This window comes from Cibotium barometz, chromosome 49 (genome assembly GCF_041138505.1).
Source record: "Cibotium barometz isolate CiBa-2024 chromosome 49, ASM4113850v1, whole genome shotgun sequence".
Classification (NCBI taxonomy): Eukaryota; Viridiplantae; Streptophyta; class Polypodiopsida; order Cyatheales; family Cibotiaceae; genus Cibotium; species Cibotium barometz.
In genome coordinates, this window is record NC_141094.1 from 23,606,490 (window position 1) to 23,618,195 (window position 11,706).

Here is an 11,706-nt window from a genome sequence, read left to right on the forward strand (position 1 = left end):
AAGCTGGAAATGAAGAGTGAGCCTGAAGAAACAAGTGCTGATGAGTATACGAATAGTGAAATTGAGGAAGAAAGTTCTACTTCTGATGATGAAGGTCAGGTATCATTTTTAGTGAAAGAAGAAGATGAGTTGCAAGCTGAAGAGATGTCAAAGGAGGAAGAACAGAGTAGACTTGAAGATATGGACAATCTGATGCAGCCTCCATCACCCACCAGTGCAGAGAAAGAGAAGCTGTTACAGGGTATGTTGAATCCCAGTTTGTAGCCAGTGGAAAAAGAGGAGTATATGAAGGTAATACATAAATTTCTAGATTTGTTTATTACCTCATATGAAGAAATTCGAGGATTCAAATGCGAACCAATGCCTATAGTATTGAAAGAGGGTGTGAAGCCAGTGTTTTTAAAGCTGAGAAGAATAAATAGAGAGCTATTGCCTGTGTTGAGAGAGGAGTTGAGTAAGTTATTAAGGGCAGGATTAATTTATCGAGTAGATCAATGAGATTGGGCAAATCCAGTGGTCATTACTCCAAAGCATATAGGTGGGTGGAGAGTCTGTAGTGATGCAAGCCTCTAAATGCTACAACAAGAAGCAATCACTATCCTCTGCCATTCATTGATGACATTTTAAACAGGGTGGCTGGATACGAAAGGTATAGTTTATGTGATGGCTTCTCTGGGTATTTTCAGATTTCAATTGCTGAGAAAGACCAAGCTAAAACCACTATCATTACACCATGGGGTTGCTATTGTTATCGAGTAGTACCATTTGGTTTGAAAAATGCACCCTCATGGTATCAAAGAAATATTAATAGAGTACTTGCACCTCTTACTAATGATTTTGTGAGAGCTTTTCTGGATGATATATGTGTATATAGTTCTCAAAAGGAGCATGGTAACAAATTGGAGCAAGTATTTTCTAAAATGGATGATGTAGGTGGGCAGTTGAATCCTAAAAAGTGTCATTTAGGATGTTCAAAAGTGAAGCTGTTGGGTCATATGATATCTCAAAATGGAATTGAACCTGATCCACAGAAAATAAAAGCTCTTGTCTTATTATCTGCACTATCAACATCCAGGCAGCTGCTGCAGACTTTTGTCTAGAAGCTAAAGTATATGGCAAGATTTATTCATTTAGTGTCTCAATTGCTTTATCCTCTTCAACAGGCCATGAAGAAAGAACCGTTGCAATGGGATGAAGAATGCGAGGAAGTGTTTGAGAAGGTGAAGGAGGTATTGGGAGGTATTTCTAGTGTAAAAGCCCCAGATTTCCCCCAGGTTTTTATGTAAATCCATCTTTTGGTCCGGATGTGGTTGGAGCAATCTTAATGCAGAGAGGAGATGAGTCCAGATACATGAAACCTGTATATTATGCAAGTAGAGTGAAGACGGAAGCAGAAAGGAAATATATAGAGGCTGAATTGGTTTTGTCAAGTCTGGTATATGCATGCAGGAAGTTCAGGTCATATCTTCTGATGAGACCGTTTGTGGTTCTGACAAACTATACTCTTCTCCCTCAGCTAGTGAATGGTACCTCGCTCTCAAAAGGTATGATGCGATGGTGGGTGGAGCTTCAAGAATATGATTTCTCATTTTTTATTGAAGATACTTGCAAGGAAACTCTAGCAGATCTTCTGACATATAAAGAAGGCCCGATGCTGGTGAAGGAAGTGGATTCAAAGATAGAAAAAGAGGAACAAATTATCATTCCTCGAGCTCATGTCTTGTTCTTTGATGGTTCGTATAAGAGGAGTATACATCAGGCCATTGGGGGTTATATAATCCAGGATTCAGAAGGTGGGCTGATTCTAAAGGATGAAATAGGTCTGAAAGTCGAAAGTAATAATGAGGATGAAGAAGCAGGTCTTGGGTAGTTGGCGGGCGAAGAACCCGAGATTAAAAGGATGTCTGGTTGATGTTAGAAGGCTGCTGCATCAATTTAGAGCATGGAGCATTCAACATGTGCGGCGGGAGGACAATTATATTGCACATGAGTTAGCCCAGGAGGTAATTGATCAGAACCCAGTAATTGCAAAAATTGAAGAGCCATTATACAGAGGGAGAGAATACCTGTCTAAGGTGGTGGATTACTTACTATCAGGTCGCTTGCCTGATGAGGAGCGCAAAAAAGGTCAAAAGTATCATTTTAGTAACCATTATGTCATGATTGGGGATGAATTGTATATGCAAGGAGCTGATCAGGTATTGAGAAGAATTCCCTGAAGGGAAGAAATATATCATTTTCTATCTTCAAATCATGAGGGAGCTTGTGGAGGCCATTATGCATTTAAGATCACCTTGCAGAAGATATTACTGGAGGGTTATGTGTGGCCTTCCATCCAGAAGGATATTCAACACTGGTGCAGGTCTTGCCATGAGTGCCAGAGAACGGGGAAGAGAATCTTAAAAATGGAGCCGAGAAATATCATGCTGGTATATGACATTTTTGAGAGGTGGGGGGTGGATGCAGTTGGACCATTTCCCAGAACGGCCAGAGGGAGGTGTTATATGCTTACTGCGGTGGATTACCTATCAAAATGGGTAGAAGTGAAAGCAGTAAAGAGAGTAGATAGTAAGGAAGTGGCTGATTTTGTGTATGAACATATATGCTGCAGATTTGGTATTCCTCTAGAGTTATTGTCAGATAACGGTCCTGAATTTCGAGGAGAGGTAGTTGACCATTTATGCAGAAGATTAAACATCAACCACAAGTATACCACTCCTTATCACCCTCAATGCAATGGTTTGAATGAAAAATTCAAAGGTGAATTTAAGCTGATGATGACTAAAATGACAGAAAGCCATGTCAAAAATTGGGATGTAGAGATGAATCATGTATTATGGGCATACAGAGTTGCAGTGAAATCTGGTACACAATTCTCACCATTTCATTTAGTTTATGGGAAAGAAGCACTCATGCCTATTGATGTAGAAATTCCAGCTTCAAATTGAAGTTTCTGGTTGAAGAAGGACATGAACCCATCAATTGTTATACAAAGAAAGATTGCTGGCCTTGCAAAACAGTCCAATTAGACAGAGAGCTAGCTTTTGATCACTATGCCGCTATGCAATTGAAAAGACAAGAGAAAGATAATAAGGAGGTGAAGCAAAAAGAAATTGAAGAAGGTGATCTGGTTCTCAGGTATAATAGCAAGCTGGACAGTACATTTCATATTGCATTTTAGACAAAGTGGGAAGGTCCATTCAAGGTTGAGAAAAAGTTTGATAATGGAAGCTATCAGCTTACTGATTAAAATGGAAAGAAGAATAAAAGAAGAGTGAATGGTCTGCGATTAAATAAATATTTTACTCGGTTGATGTTAACCTTGAAAGAAGAAGATCAGGAAGCTTGTGATGCATGTCAGGAGGCTGTGGAGAGTACAGAAGAAGATCTGAATATTACATCCCTGTTTGTACAGCTGCTGGACATGAATGTCTCAGCAGAAATAGGGGGTTGCTAAATATGTGTGGACAAAAACAAAGACTGATGATGTGTACATACTGTGTAGAGTACTATGAGTTTCGGTTTGGAAACTTAAAACCGTACTCAGTTTGGATCAGTTTTGAGTTTCGGTTGAGATTAAATCTGCTGAACAAGAGGAGTAGAGGCATAACCATTAGGCCTTGCATCCTCATGATGTGGTGATCTTGTTGCTTTTGTTGGCGAGCCTTTGGGTGTGGGTGTGTGTGTGTGTGTGTGTCAGTGCTGCTTGCCTGCATGAGTGCTGATTGTTTGCATTTGAGCATGCCCTTTGTAATTATATAGCATGGATGTAGGTGGCGTGTGACCTAAGGCTAATGAGGAGGCAAAAAGTGTGGTGCTAATGGCATGTGAGCAAAGGATGGGAAGGCTAAAGTGGTATGGGGACATGGACTGAAGGGGCTGTGCAGCATGAACAGCTATTAATGATAAAAATTCTAATATGAAAATAGAAGCTTCAAGCTTCAAGCTTCCAGAAAGTCAGGATGGCGGCTGCCAACAGCATTCTGGCAGGTCTACCCTCACCGTGTCGTGCGCCAAAAGAATTGGAAGGGACCACATGGCAAAAAGAAGTGAGCTTGATGTATTGGGAGCAGGGAATCTTTGAGAGGAGCTCAGGAAGGAGTCACCGTAGAGAGGAGGTGGCGTCGACTGCAGGCCAGGAGGGAGAGAGGAGAGGACGTCGATGGGCTAGCGGCGAAAGAAGAAGGAAGGTGATGAAGGGGCGGGGTGGCGATGAAGCAGGCACCTGTCTTTCTTGAGAGTGGAGGTGCTGTAAGCTGTTAACGTAGAGGAGAGTTGTTTTGGGTGTTGCTTTGTTTGCTGTCGTAGCTACAGAAGAGAGAGGTGTGTTCCTTATCTGTATTGCCGCCTCTGAGCACAAAGGTATAGTGCTACTTTTGTTAGCTACCACAGAGAAAGCAGAGCTGGTGTGTCTTTCTCTTGTTTGTTGGATGGCGGGTTTGATAGCAGAGGCGTTTTCTTTTAGTGGCTAGTCGCTCCAGGGAGTGTGCATGAGATGCTGTTGGTATGGGTCTGAGAGAGCTAAGTTTTCTGTGGAAAGTATTGAAAGAGGCTGGTGTATAGCTTGAAGCTGCTCGCTGCTATTCAAACTAAAGATCTTACTCAAGCTTGGTGGAAGGCGCAAAACTGAAGGTGGTGATCTTATGAGCTACAGTGATGATCAAAGTAGTATGAAGGCCGGGATGTTGTTTGGATGGTCACCCTTCCTATGAAAGGAGATCAAGATCATGGAGGATCAGAAATAGTATGAAGCTAATTCATCAAAGAGTCCTTGGGTCTTGCTAGCCGTCGTGTACTCGTGGTGTTGTATTTATTCTTGTAAACTTGAAGTAAAGCTTTGAGGGCAACCCACTTCAAATATGTATCTTGTCCTGGAGTTTGGTCCGGATATCGAGGAACTGTACTTTGAAGATGCTTCTATGTTTGAGGTTGTTTATTCTGACAGTGATGTAGGGTATTGGTCAGTCATAGTTCATATCGATGAAGGGGAGTGGGCTGATTATGAATGGGTGTTAAATGTTGATGGTTCTGAGGATGTAATGAATGTTCAACTTTGTAAAGACGAAGACTTATATTGAAATAAAGTTTTGTTCATACTCTTGGGTCTGGTGTTCTGGGTGTGTTTGTATCATTGTGTGGAAGTGTGACACTCTATAAAGGCATATATAGCTATACCGCTTCCGTGTCATCAACGTGCCAACTTTTGTGCTGAGATTCTCACGTATGGCCAGAGAGCTTATAACGTAGATGACGGATTGCATCTACCGTCAACAAGACATGGCATAAGTTTCACAAAGGGAGATGCAACTGGCTAAGGCATAAGAGCGCCAAATATCCAAAGATCTGTACTAGACCAACTTGCTCTACATGCAGCTCTAGGCCAAGTTGGATGAGTAGACACAATAGCTTAGGCATGCCCTCGCCTGCATAATCGACCTCGAGCAGCAAGGCCCATGAAGCTACTCAGCGGGCACACCACAAGCTGATGGTCGTTGTTGAGAGCCTTTCCCAAGACGCCCAAAATTGCGCCAAGGTTGTGGAGGAAGCCCTTAACCGGAATCACATGGATTTTCTTAGACACAAGGAGATTATGAAGCCACTGTTTGGACTTTGGAGGAACATCTCGATGATGCCAGAGCATGAGTTGTACAGGCCCCTTCCACCCCCTCGGCTCCCTCTTTTAGCACCCTCGACCAAAAGTGCACACTCTCATGGACATAGCCACAGAGCTCTTGATTCTAGCCCTCCCCCCACAAACACCCTACCAACTCACTGACCTCCATTTTTGGAGTGTCCAGCTGAACCTTCTCTAGCACAACCTCTACCTTGAGACAAGCCACTCTCCCGCCACAGTTTCACTTACCTCCTCACCAAGCTCCCCATTTCCAGTATCACCCTCATCCCCCACACCTTTTTTCAAGGCCTTCTTTCTTTCCACCACCTCCATGATTTCTATGAGCTCCCTCAACACCCTCTCCAAGCCACTTTGATAGGCTGGTGCCAACTATTACGTTTTGGCGTCCCCTCTGACCCCACCGAGCTCATTGACCCTCCGTTTCTGGAAGGCCTATGCCCCTATCCATACACCTCCCAGATCTCTACTGAGGATATGCACTATTTACAGGATGTCAGCTGGCACGTGGTCAACCACACCTATCTTTCCCTCCGTGCGGATGCTATTCCCCTGTACTCTTCCGCCGGCCGAAGGCCTATTTATTCTCTACCACAGATGTTATGAGCAGCTTCAAGTCATGGATGCAAGTGTCATATTCTAGTTTGATGACACTCATGTTGCTTTCTCACTAAAGTTCCTCCGAAGAAGCTGTTGCCAAAGCAGAGGCCTTCTTCCATGCACACGGCCCCGCAAATGCCTAATGTAGGCTCAGCCCCCAATGACCACGATGGCAAAGATGATAGCCATTGCACTCTCCCACCACCATCCCCATAACCCTTCTCTCCCACCACCAACCCTCCTCTCCCCCACCTCCCCCACCACCACCCAGCTCCTCTTCCACCCACACGCCAACCCCCACCATCTCCAACCCCGTCTGGCACATCCACCCTCCCACTCTTCCATGCACAACCTTTTCTCCACTCATCCATTTTCCCACCCACACCCCCATCACCCCCTTTTTTATCACTATAGCTAGGAATGCACACTGCATTCTGCTACATCCCTCCACTTCCACTAAACCCCCACCCATCGTCAATGCAAGTCTTGTTATGGGAACCTCATCATCGATACTCCCTCCATCCCCATCATCGATGCAATAGCCCTCCACCCGAAACCTTGAAGAAGGAGAGATTCCACCATCGCCACCACTAGAGCATGAGGAGGTCGACCCTCTGCTCAACCCTCTCAAACTAGCAGGACCCCCTCGACCGTAATGGAATTCGAACAGGCAACTGCCATTCTGCTCGGTCGACAACTCTAGGCAGATCCTATCACACCCGAATCATGGACCACATGGAAATCTATGTCCTGCATCCTTACCTCGATGCAAAGCATCACCAGTGGGGCGGCACGACGACCCCCCAAGGACATGTGGAATAGCCGACCTAGAGGTGACCCTTCCTTTCCAAGCCTTTCATCTGGGAGACTTACTGCAACGCACCTCGCGCACTCCGCATCAGACCAGATTACCTCCCAATACGAAGATGGTGGGTATGGAATGTCTTCCACGAGGTGCAAAAGCAAAACCCCAAACTGAAATTCAACTTTCCTTGGTTTGTTCCTCCGTCAACACATCACCCTTGTACTGAGCGACTATGATCCGGTGCTTTCACAACTTCATTCACCGCTAACGAGACCAAGTCCTTGACCTATAGGTGTGATCGCAACAATTCGCTTCTTCAACTTGATCATCATGCCACTATAGTTTTTTCTAGATTGGGATCACTACTCTGAAGGCACACATGGAGGGGTCAGCCAAAGCATGTAATGATTGATTCGTAAAGAAATTTTGCAGTCGATCTCACGTCAGCCTTGCGGGTTGCCCGAGATTCTACCCACTTGGTGTAATAATCCATAGAAACTATTATGTATCAAGCTTAAGTGTATTTGGCTACCAAAGTGATGGGTCCAATGAAATCTATGCCCCATTTCTCAAATGGTTGCAATGACACAATGGGGTTCAGCGGCATGTGGTCGTTGAAACGGGGAATTGTTATACGCTGGCACTCATCACACCGTTTGACGTATTTTCTGCGTCAGCCATTAGAGTGGGCCACCATAATCCAACTGTGAGGACCTTACGAGCAGTGATATTTGTTGCAAAGTTTCCCCAGCAGAGGTAGAGTGCAAATTCAGCCTATTCGAGGAGGAAGACGTACTCATCTTCTCGAACACAGCGTTATAGGATTTTATCTTTTTCGTGCTTATTATAAAGTTGGCCCGGAATGAATTGATAGGGACTTCTTATTTAATCAAGTGACAGGGATGGTCTTTGTTGAGGAGGGGATCTATAGGTAAGCCATTGGCTGAGAAGTGAGCCACTTCCTCACCCCATTCCAGAATCAAGCATAGTTGGAATAGTTGGAATAGTTGGAATAGGCCAGTGTCTGGTAAATCATCTATTCCCACTGGGTGGTGGTTCACCATTGGGGATCCTTGACATGTGGTCTACGAGGACATGCCAAAAGCCTTTCCTCACCTTCGAATAGTGAAGTCAAACTTCAGCAAGATAAGCAGCCATCGGGTAATTCTGCCTATATCATACAGGGCTTTTTTACCAGGTACAAAAGGGCTTGGTGGTCTACAAAGAAAAAAAACTTAGTCTCGCCAAAAGATAATTGTGAAACTTCTTGACAGGTAGACCATGGGTAATCCCTCTCTCTTGGTCGTAGTGTAGTCCCTCTCAGATTCATTGAGTTGGTGGTTGGTAAAACTAATGGGGAAATCCATCTTGTGTTCTCCTGGTTGGGGGCCAGTATACATCCTATAGCAAAAGCTGAGGTGTCGATGTGGACATGGAAGATAATGTCCCAATTGGGTGACCTAATAATTAGAGTGCTTGACAAGGCTTCTTTGAGCGTAGTGTAGGCCCATTGGCATTCATCAGTCAACGCAAAGATGATGAGGATTCCATAAAGAGTTTGAGCAATATCATCGTACATAAAAAATGAATCGCCTAGTAGCCGATGTGCCCCATGAGGCATTGGAATCCTTTGAATTTTGTGGGTGACGACAACTCTAGGGCCGCACTTTGTTGTCATCAGTAGAGATTCCCTGCCTGGAGACAATGTGTCCCAGGATTACTCAATGGCGAACCCAAAATTGGCATTTCAATGAGTTCAATGAGATGCGGTATAGCCTGCACTTTTCTAGCACCTTGCGCAAACATGCAAGGTGCTCCTTCTACGAGGAATTGACACAAAGGTTATCCATGAAGACCTTAAGGAATTTTAGAAGATATTCCTTGTTGTAAGCCGTACACATGAGATGTTGGAAGGTATCGGGTGCATTGGTCAGCCCAAAGGGCATGACTCAGTATGCATATGTACCCCATTTGGTAAAGAGAATATGGGGGAGAGGGAGAGCTTCAAACCCTAGCAAGCAAACACACACACACAAGAGAGAGCAAGACACAAGACAGAGATGGATGGATGAATTTTCTTCTTTCTTCTTCTTCTCTACTCAACCAACATAACATAAAGATAAGAGTACACACTATATGGGTAAGTACTCAACTACTACAACATACAAGGGTCAATCCATAATGTGAACCCAACTAAATGAGCTGGCACTATAACTATGCTAGTCTCTAGTAATCCAAAATGGCTGTCACACAGCCTGTCATCCTATTGGCCGCATATCATCCATAATCTCACCAACCATGCCAGTGGTGTAGATGCGGAAGCTATCACACCCAGGCAGGTCGTCAATGTCCGTCGTAGCACTATTTGAGCTCAATATCTCAACACTCCCCATCGAGCTCAACTCCACACACTGCACTCTAAGTAGGATCCTAAACCTGTGGAGCTTCTCTTTGCCCAATTCCTTCGTGATGAAGATGTCAGCCACACGATCCTCTATGTGCTAACATATACCAAATCTACATCTCCTCCTAGAACCTTCTCCCTCACAAAGTGATAATGCACCTCAATGTGATTCGTTCTAGCATGATATATTGGGTTACTGGCCATCTGTATGTTGCTCATGTTGTCGCAATATATGACAACTGCCCTATCCATGGGCTCTCCCATGTCACCAAGTAGCTTCTGAAACCAAGCCACCTCACACGCTGCCATAGTAGCACCCCTGTACTCTGCCTCTGTACTCGACAAGGCAATTGTTGGCAGCTTCTTACTACTCCAACTCATAGCAACACTCTCAAATGAGAACATAAAACCACTGGTAGATCTCATGTCTGTAATACTGCCAGCCCAATCATCATCTATGTACCCAATCAGCATCTATGTACCCACGCAGCTGTATCTCTGTACCAGCCTTATAGAAAAGTCCATAATCAACTATGGACTTTATGAACCTGATAATCCATCTAGCCACATCCAAGTGTGGCTTCCTAGGGGCATGCATAAACTGACTCACAAGTCCAACAGCATAGCTCAAGTATGGCCTCGTAATGGTCATGTAGATCAAACTAACCACTATGCGCCTGTATGTAGTGGGGTCCTCCAAAGGCTCACCTCTATCTACGGAAAGCTTTGTGTTCTACTCCAATGGCATTGAAAGAGGCTTATAGCCACTCATACCATACTTGGACAACATGTCCAAGCCATACTGCCTCTGCAATAGCAAAATCCCATGAGGTGATCTCACCACCTCTATTCCCAAGAAATACCTCAGCTCACCAAAATCCTTTATCTCAAACTTCTACTTCAAAAGCATCCTAACATCATGTATGTCTGCATCACTATCACCAGTGATAATCAAGTCATCCACATAGATGACTAAAAGCATGATCCCTCTATCTATCTTTTTCACATATAGTGAAAAATCTACATTGGATATCTGAAATCCAATGGTAATAAGATACTCCCCGATCTTCTTTGACCATGCTTTGGGTGCCTGCTTCAAGCCATACAAGGCTTTGCGTAACCTGCACCACGCACAATATGGATGTGCATCACTCTCATAAACCTGGTGGCTGCATCATGTACACTTCTTCTTGCAAATCACCATGTAAGAAAGCATTCTTTACATCCATTTGATGGAAGAGCAACCCTTCGCTGCAGCCATAGCAATGACAGCTCTTATGGTTGCCATTCTTGCAATCGAGCGGCTTAATGTCTCCTCATAGTCTATGCCATAATTCTGCGCATAGCCCTTGGCAACCAATCTTACCTTCTTGTACCTACTCACTGAACCATTAGCACTGTGCTTAACTTTATACACCCACTTACATCCAATTGCATTCTTTTCCTCAGGCAAAGGCAATAACTCCCATGTTGCATTTGCATCCAATGCTGCCATCTCCTCATCCATGGCATCTTCCCATTTCTGATTTCCAATTGCCTGCTCAAAGCAAGTGGGCTCAACCTCCTATATTGCTTTTACCAAGTAAGCATAATGATGGGCAGTATATCCATCATATCTCAACCAGTCAATAGGGTATCTAACCCTCGTAGACCTGCGTACACCTAGATCACTGCCAGCTGTCCTCAAAACAGCCCTGGTTTTGCCTTACACCAGGAGTAACCACAAACGGAATGCCAAGCTCCTCATCAAGTCTCTGCTCAAAGCCACTAAAGTCACCATCCACATATGAGTGACCTGCTGACAGATCAGGCACAAAAGGTTGATCTACCTTTTCTTTCCCTTTTCGTGATACACGTTGTGGAATGGAAAAAAACAAGGAAACAAGCCTTTATAGCTTCCCACTCCCCCAACCTTGGAATCACTAGCACAAAACAGGGGCACCATAGTCAAAGTAAACCAGCAAACACATATGCTCTCACTGTGTGCATGACGAGGTAATTGAAGGCTGGCACAAGGTGCATTGTGAGAGTGTGAACCCGTGGACTACACCACCAAACACGTCAATCACGCCTTCTCCTTCAAATCAACACACACAAGAAACAAACACACAAACCATAGCCAAATACATCACCTATATCGTCCATCTTTGAATTCCCAATCAACACTTCCATACAAGCTTCTTTCGACACATAAAAGCTTTTGCTTCACACCATCTCTCATACATAACACCTTCAAATCAACACACAAGATGTATACTCACAATG